This window comes from Oryza brachyantha, chromosome 7, assembly GCF_000231095.2.
Source record: "Oryza brachyantha chromosome 7, ObraRS2, whole genome shotgun sequence".
NCBI lineage: Eukaryota > Viridiplantae > Streptophyta > Magnoliopsida > Poales > Poaceae > Oryza > Oryza brachyantha.
In genome coordinates this window covers 6,394,162-6,402,693 of record NC_023169.2, presented here as the reverse complement: position 1 = coordinate 6,402,693, position 8,532 = coordinate 6,394,162, and positions in this window count along the sequence as shown.

The window sequence follows — 8,532 nt, the reverse complement described above, 5'->3', positions numbered from 1 at the left end:
CGGCTTATCCGGTTCGGTTACGACGTGGTAGGCATGCTGATCACACGTCTTATAAATACCGGACCGCTACCTCGTTGCAACGTACGTGAAAAACAATCTAGGGTTTGCCTCTCCTCTGTGCTGCGCCGCCACTGTCGTCTACTCCGTCCCCTTCGCTGGCGTGCACCAGCGATCGGGAAAGCAGGTCTCCGGAACCATCGTCCTCGTGAAGTCCAGCACCGGGAGAGGGCGAATATGCTTTTTGGGAAGCGCTCTACGCGACTGCTTGCTGTTCGTCAACGACGACTCGTCTTCCCCGTCGATCGTTCGCGGCTCACCGTCGTCAACATCCTACGCCGCGAGTCTTTCGTGCTGCTTCCAATCCTCTTCAAAACAACCTTCGGTATAGGTCAATTATGTTTAATCTAGTTCTGCGTCTATTTAATCTATTCGTGTGTAGCTATTTTATATACATGTTTAGATTAGATCTGTACATGTTGGTTGATCTATGTGCTGCCATGCTTTCGCTTTACAATGTCATGATTTATTTACGCGATAGATTAAATCATTATGCGCTTATACTTTCAACACAAGCTAACATAATATGCTTTGGTGGCTCGATTTATGAAGATATTAGGACACGAACATGATCTTCGTAACTCCTTGGCAAGCCCGATAAGTTACGGTTCCTGCACAATCTGGATAACTCATAACCAATTAGCCATAGTAGATGAGTCATGTGGTACATATTTAGACTTTACACCACTGCAAGCACGACGACAATCCCCAAGTTCCAAAAACAATTACCAGATAAGATATTGAATGCAACAAACAAAAACTAAAATAGGAAGTTTTGTCTGCTCAAGTAGTGGGGGTCTAATTTCATAGGTTTCTGGGATCTCTAGTTGTGAATCTAGGGGGTAGCGTATCCACTGATACTGGTAGTTGGTGATCTTTCTTGAGAGCATGGGATTTATACCTTCGGTTTTCGATGATGAACATGCCATAGCGATGGTCGACGGTGGAGAGGATTATGGCGACAGTTGGGGTGACCATGGCCATGGCGAGGATGACGACGACCAGCGGCATGCAGGGGCGAAGCCCAATGGGCTGGGCGGTGCACACGCATCCGGCCGAATTTTTAATTTTAGTGCTTAACCCTCTATTTTTACCACATGGGAACCCCTTTGGCCCCAGTTCATGCACCACCCAGCCCATTATCCACCAAGCTAGAAAGGCCCAAGGGAAAGGAGGTGGACAGTTGCATTACTTCTCCTGGATGCCGACAGATCGTATTATTTTTTTAATTTGCACACCGTGCACGCACTTCTGTTTCTCCTTTTGTTCTGCATCGCACGCACAGGCGTAGGTTTGCACCGCCGACTGGACAAGGACAGAGACATTGACGCCGTGTCACCGTGCGATTCCGGCATCAACCGCGCGTGCGCCGCGCGCCTGCGGGGCCGGGTGGCCCACCGCCGACGGCATCCGCAACTCCTTTCGGCATTGCTGCCTGCCTACCTTCTCATCCTCTTTATTCAGGTATTTTTCTTGAATTTTTTTCATCTTCTTTATAATCCAAATATCCAATTACTTTGATTTTTCCAAGCATAATTATCAGAATAGTAGTATGATACTATGATTTATGTCATTGTTAATGTTGCCTTTTTATTTATCCAGATTATAAGCTAGTGTTGAAGTTTGAACAATTGAACTTTGTCTTGGACTTTTGAGCGAAATCTTGCAGACATCACCTACTAGTCCATCACTTATAAAACTGTAAGATCACTTGTCAATCTATCATTTTCTTTGGGCATAGTTTACATTGCTCTACTAATCAGTGATACATTATATTTTATTAACATGATAAAACTTTATGGATAAGTATCTCAAAAGGAAAGCATCGGATAGTGCAGCAGTGGGGAATTCATCTCTAGAACCAGAGGACCATAGTTGGGAGAAGGAAATTGAATTTGATCTGGGTATGAGAAAAGAGGTCGATGATTACCATCCAAATCGAAGAGATAGGGTCAGAAGGATATACTTGCAAAAAGGGCCTTCCCAACCACGCCCGTTCAGTTTTCCTATCACCAAAATTTCAGGTAAAGACAGAAAGATTATTGAGGAATGGTTTGATGAGTTTGGAGATTGGCTAGAATATAGCAAGGCAAAAGACAGAGCATATTGTTTTTTCTGTTTCTTATTTAGAGCGCAATAAGAAAGAGGATGGGTATAAGGCATTTGTTGTAGATGGTTGGAATGGTTGGCACAGAAAAAGTAGGCTAAAAGAGCATGTTGGTGGTGTTAGTAGCTTACATAATCAAGCCATGAAAAATTGTGATGCTTTACTGCAAAGAGCCCAACACATTGATGTTCGTATACAAGTACAAACTGATGCAGCTAGAAATGCATATTTTGTTCGATTAAATGGATCAATTAATGTGGCCAGAAGGTTATTAAAGCAGGGTTTGCCTTTTCGAGGACATGATGAGTCAAATGATTCATACAACAAAGGCAACTTTTTGGAGTTTCGTGATTTTTTAGCAGAACATGATGTTGCTTTTGGCAAGGTGGTGGGGAAAAAATGCAGCGGGGAATTGTCTTATGGTGTCTTCTGATATTCAGAAAGACATTGTTGAATGTTTTGCAAAGAAAATATTACATTCTATTTTAGAAGAACTTGGTCATGATGTGTTTTGCTTGCTAGCTGATGAGTCAAGAGATATTTCTTGCAAAGAGCAAATGGCTATGGTGCTGAGGTATGTTGATAAGTGTGGAGTTGTGAAAGAAAGATTTGCTGGTCTTGTTCATGTGAAGGAAACAACTTCTTCATCTCTTAAGTCTTCTATTGATGCTCTAATGATAGATTTTAACCTTAGTTTCAGTCAAGTAAGAGGCCAAGGTTATGATGGGGCAAGCAACATGCGAGGTGAGTTCAATGGGTTGCACTCATTAATCATGAGAGAATGTCCTTCAGCTTATTATGTCCATTTTGCCCATCAATTACAGTTGGTGATTGTGGCTGTTGTGAGAAAGCATAAAGGCATTAGCAACTTTTTTGGTATGATTTCTACCCTGTTAAATGTGGTTGGTGGATCTACCAAGAGAAGGGACATGATTAGGGACATTAATCATGAGCTTGTAAGCAAAACATTAGGTTGTGGGCTACTTCAAAGTGGAAAAGGGTTAAATCAAGAGCAATGTCTTCAAAGACCAGGAGATACTCGTTGGAGTTCTCATTATAAAACTCTCAAAAGTTTGTTAGATATGTTTCCAACAATTGTCAAAGTGCTTGAATTTGTGGAGGAGGATGACAGGGATAGGGCAAACAGAGACCAAGCAACCGGTCATTTAGTATACTTCCAATCATTTGACTTTGTCTTTTATTTGCATCTCATGTCAACTATCTTAGTAATCACAAACACCTTGTCATTAGCACTTCAACGAAATGATCAAGACATTGTGAATGCAGTTAAATGTGTGAGATCTACCAGAGGTCATTTGGATGAGCTCAGAAGAGATGGATGGGAAAAATTAGAGGCTGATGTGTATACTTTTTGTGACAAGTATGATATTATAAAATTAGAGACGGAAGAAGTATACATCAATCCAAAAAGGCCAAGGCAAAAAACAGGAATTACAAACAAACATCATTATGAAGTGGATTGTTTTAATGATGTTATTGATTGGTTACTTCAAGAGCTAGATAATCGCTTCAATGAGACAACATCTGAATTGCTTGTTTGCTCGGCTGCTTTTAATCCAAGAGAATCTTTTCATGATTTTAATGTGGAGAGTTTGATGAATCTAGCAAAATTCTATCCTAATGATTTTAGTTCTGGAGAGTTGAGAGATCTTAGCCATCATCTTAGTCTCTACATCGCCGATGTTTGAGAGGATGACAGATTATCTCAAATAGAAACAATTGGCGAGCTTTCTCGGAAAATGGTAGAGACAAGAAAACATGTTTGTTATCCTTTGGTTTATCGTCTTTTGAAGCTAGTGTTAGTATTGCCTGTCGCCACTGCTACAGTTGAGAGATGTTTTTCAGCCATGAAGATCGTTAAAACACAATTGCGCAATCGTATGGGTGATGACTATCTAAGCCATAGCCTTATTTTCTATGTTGAGAAGGAAGAAATGAAAAAAGTTACCAACAAGGCTGTCGTTGATCGCTTTATGAATATGAAGTCAAGAGTATACTAAAAGGTAACGTATTTGTTTACACATTTTAAATGTTTATTGGACATATAAATTTATTAAATTGTACATAGAAACTAAGATATTTCTATTATGGTTTTATTGTAGGCTATTGACTAATGACAACAGTGAGGTTGGTGACTTTGGGGATCATTTTTGGCAAGATGGATTAATGATTATGTATTATCTTTTACTGTTATTTAATGTTTTCCTCCATAGCTAATTGGATTTTGTTACTATATTACTTTGGTAAGTATTTTTGCTCACTACTCAGTACCGTTCGTGACCTGGTGTTAAAATACTGTCTTTGAGACTATAAATATGATTAAATACCATTATTTAGAGTCATGTGTCTCTATGTATATAGAGAAGTGGTGCACCCCCCCCTAATTTTGTTCCAGCTTCGCCACTGGCGCCATGATCTGCCATGGTGAGGACGAGGACGTTGAGGATGGCGAGGATGACGACGTCGAGGACAGCGGTGGCAGTAGGCTTCCCCTCACTTCAGCACTTGATCCGAATCGGTGAGTGCGCTTATGCAGAAAAAGACTCATCAGTCTTTCACTGCCAATAATTCCCTTTCTTATATAGGTGCGCTGTGTGAGAGGGGCCCATAGCCATGCACGACTAGCGTGCCTGATCAGGATGCATAAGATGGAGTGGGGATCGTTCTCCGATCCATTTTAGGAGATCGTAACTAACATTTTTCCCTTCAATCTCCGTCTTTCTAACTTTTTTTACTTATTATTTACTTCTAAATAGTTTTACACATAGAGCATCTACCTATCCCAAAATAAACACTAGGCCCATCTTAATCCAAGGATCATGGGCTTTCCTGTAAACCCAAGCCGACTATGTGTCCTCTGAACACATTGGGTGGTAAGCCTTTCGTGAGTGGATCATCTAACATCTATTTATTCTTGTATGCTCTTAAATTAGTCTGATCCTAGATCTTCTCTTTCACAACATAAAACATAATGTCGATGTTTTTGGCAACACCATTTGACTTATTGTTGTGAATGTAAAACACTACAGGTTCATTGTCACAGTACATCTTGAGTGACCTTTGAATATTGTCAACACGGGTACAAATTTCTTTTACCATTTTGCTCGCCTCGTGGCCTCATACTTAGCTACAAACTCAAATGATGATATGACAGTTTGCTTTGAGCTTTTCCATGAAATAACTCCTTTTTGCGAGAGTGAATATATGTCCTGTCATGGATTTTCTTTTGTCTACATCTCCCGCAAAAGACTGCATCTGAATATCCTTCTATGTTCTACGGATTCAAATCTTCTGTACGTTAGCATGAGGCCTTTGAGCCTTGCACATATCAGAAAGCTTTCTTTTCCATTCTCTAGTGATCTATTCCTGGATTTTCCTCATATCTGCCAAGAATCCCGGTCACATAAACCTAGTCAGGGCGTGGGCATGCTTGAGCATATTGCAAGCTTCTAATAGCCTAAGCATATGGAACCGCTTTCATTCGATCGATCTCATACTAGTTCCTTAGACTCTAAAACTTTCCAAATTTATCGCCCTTGACTACTGAAGCAGGTGTAGGCTTACTCGCGTGCATACTATATTTCTTTAGTGTCTTTTTCCAGATATGCCTTTTGCAATAATCCAAAAACTCCCTTTCTTCTATCTCCATGAATCTCTATTCCTAAAGCGCACTACAAGAAATGTATGGTTTTTTAATGTATTTAGTATGACAACAGAATATAATGTCACTATATCATTTGTTTTATAACATTATGTAATAGGCATTTCAATGTAATGACAATAAAAAATCATATGTCACAATAAATGTCATATAGGTATTGCAATGTCACCTGGTGACGATATTTGCTTATGTCATAAGGCCTATTTTGTAATGTCATAAATATATGACAAAGGTTGTGTGTCACAAAATACTTAATGAATTATTTTTATTTTTTGTCCATGTTGGCATCACTTTGGCCACCTCAGAAGTTTTTTTTCTTTTATTTATTTCAGCCCAACTTCGTTAACACCTACCATGTTCAATCACATGAGAAGTCAGAAATGTAGCTAATCTTGAAAACAGACCATACCAAATTTCTGACATTGCTTATATCATACATTTTAGATCACACAATTTTTTTGTCATTTCATTCAACCTTGCTTAGATCACACAAAACATCCATGCTTAGATCACACAAGTCATGCAGAAATATACATTTCTTGAAATAGATTAGGCCACAACAGTGTTGTTAAAACTGAATTTGTGTATGCATTAATGAATCTAACTGCAAAACAGAATGCATTATATTTATACAGAATTTGTGCCTTGCGTTCTATACCAATAAAAAAATGTATTCTTAATGTAATTGTCCATGGCAAGATGTAATTTGTCCTAGCTCAATTTTGGCTTCGCTCAGTCCAAACTGCTCTTCATGTGCGTTGTTTAATCATGAGCTCCTGCTTTCGAATCCAACTTGGAGGGTTTTTTTTTTTCCAAAATTTATATGTCACGACCCAAAAAAATATTAATTAACAATTTATTTATTTAATATTTTCTTTAGAATAAGTCTAAAATACAAAAGCAAGGATAGGTTAAAATTTATGGAAAATTTTCAACATGAAAATAGTCAAGATAAAATTTTATTAAATACTCTGTGTGCTCATCAATTTTCTAGATTTTTCTCGGAATTATTTGAGCATGCGAAGTATTCTTAATAAATAAAACATCATTCCAGTATTTAAATTAAATCTAAAATTTTTAAAAACTCTCCCATTACTTTGGGTCACTTTTGGCCCAGCAACTCTCTCCCTCTCCCCTCTTTTGCCTGGTCACTAGAGCCCAACTCCCCTCCCTTCCCCCTAGTTTCAGCCCAAAGGAAGTCCAATTATCCTCCCTCTCTTGTTTTCTTTTTTAGTTATTGCACCATTATATAAATAACACGTAAAAATAATTATTTTATATATATCTTTTTATTTTTCATATGTAATAGACTACGTATAAGTTGTCTGTTATAAATTTCAAGAATTTTGGAGTTGATTTACTATTGTTTATATGTTAATTGAATTTCTACCTGATTACAGAAATTAATTTAAAATTGAACTATAGGTGCATCTAATAAAATACCAAAAATTACATAAAAATAATATTTAGGCTCATATGTTCCATTATAGCCCATGTCGTTGAGATAGAAGAAAAATTAAATTGTCTTTGTAAGTACAACTCAATTTTCTATCCCCAAATAAACACATAATAATTACAACAATATGTATATTTGTTAAGAAAATTATGCAAAACAACATGCCACCATATTTTTGGTTCATAAGCTTGCCATAAAAAAATAAATGGTTTTAATAAAGTGGTTCTATACATTGTTCACAAATAGATACATTTATCTTGAGTTATAAGAAACTACATGAGAGATATATCAATTTGTGATTAATGTATGATCCGATTTCATTAAAACCATTTTAGTTTTTTATGGCAAGCTTGTGGACCAAAAATATGGTGTCATGTTAGTTCGCATAATTTTCTGACCAAATATAGATATTACTGTAATTATTATGTGGTAATTTAGGGACAGAAAATTGAATTGTCCCTGTAAGACAATTTAATTTTTCATCTATCTCGAGGATGTATGCTAGAATGGAACACACAAGCCTAAATATATTATTTTGCAATTTTTTTTGTATCTTATAAGATGCACATATAAGCCTAAAGATGGTTTGACCACTTGGCTTATCCTATAGTCAAGATGGATGTGATACCGACTTCTCACACACAAAAAAAGCCATTTTATTGAGCAATAGTGTATTAATCCCTTCATAGGAAACATAGGAAAGACTGGAGTACACTAATACAAAATTGGTAAATATGTACATCTTTATTACATCGATAGTGTTAAATCTAAGTATGGATAAGCTCAATATAAAGCATCTCGTAAGTCCATCATATAGGAAGTTAAATTAGTTATTTTATAATTTTAATAGGGTTCACAAGGTATTGATAAAGAATATCAAAGTGGATATAAAGCAAGGATCAACAGATAAATAGATAAATAAAACAATGAACATTATATAAATTTATAAAGTAATGCATAAATGAGTAACAAAACATAATTTTTGAAATACTGAGATTTAATATGTTAAAGGAATAGGGTGTCGTTTGCCTATCTCAAAGGAAAAGGGCTTCTGAAACTTCCGTAATGAACTAAATCTTCTCCAATCTACTAAAGTCTACAAGAGATAAATAAAACAATGCTAAAACTAAGAAAAAGGCAATAAGAGAACTTGAAAAAACACAACTACATTATTTATGTTTTACTAGAAAATTAGAGACTTGAACAAAGCAACTTGGAGTTTAAATAGTC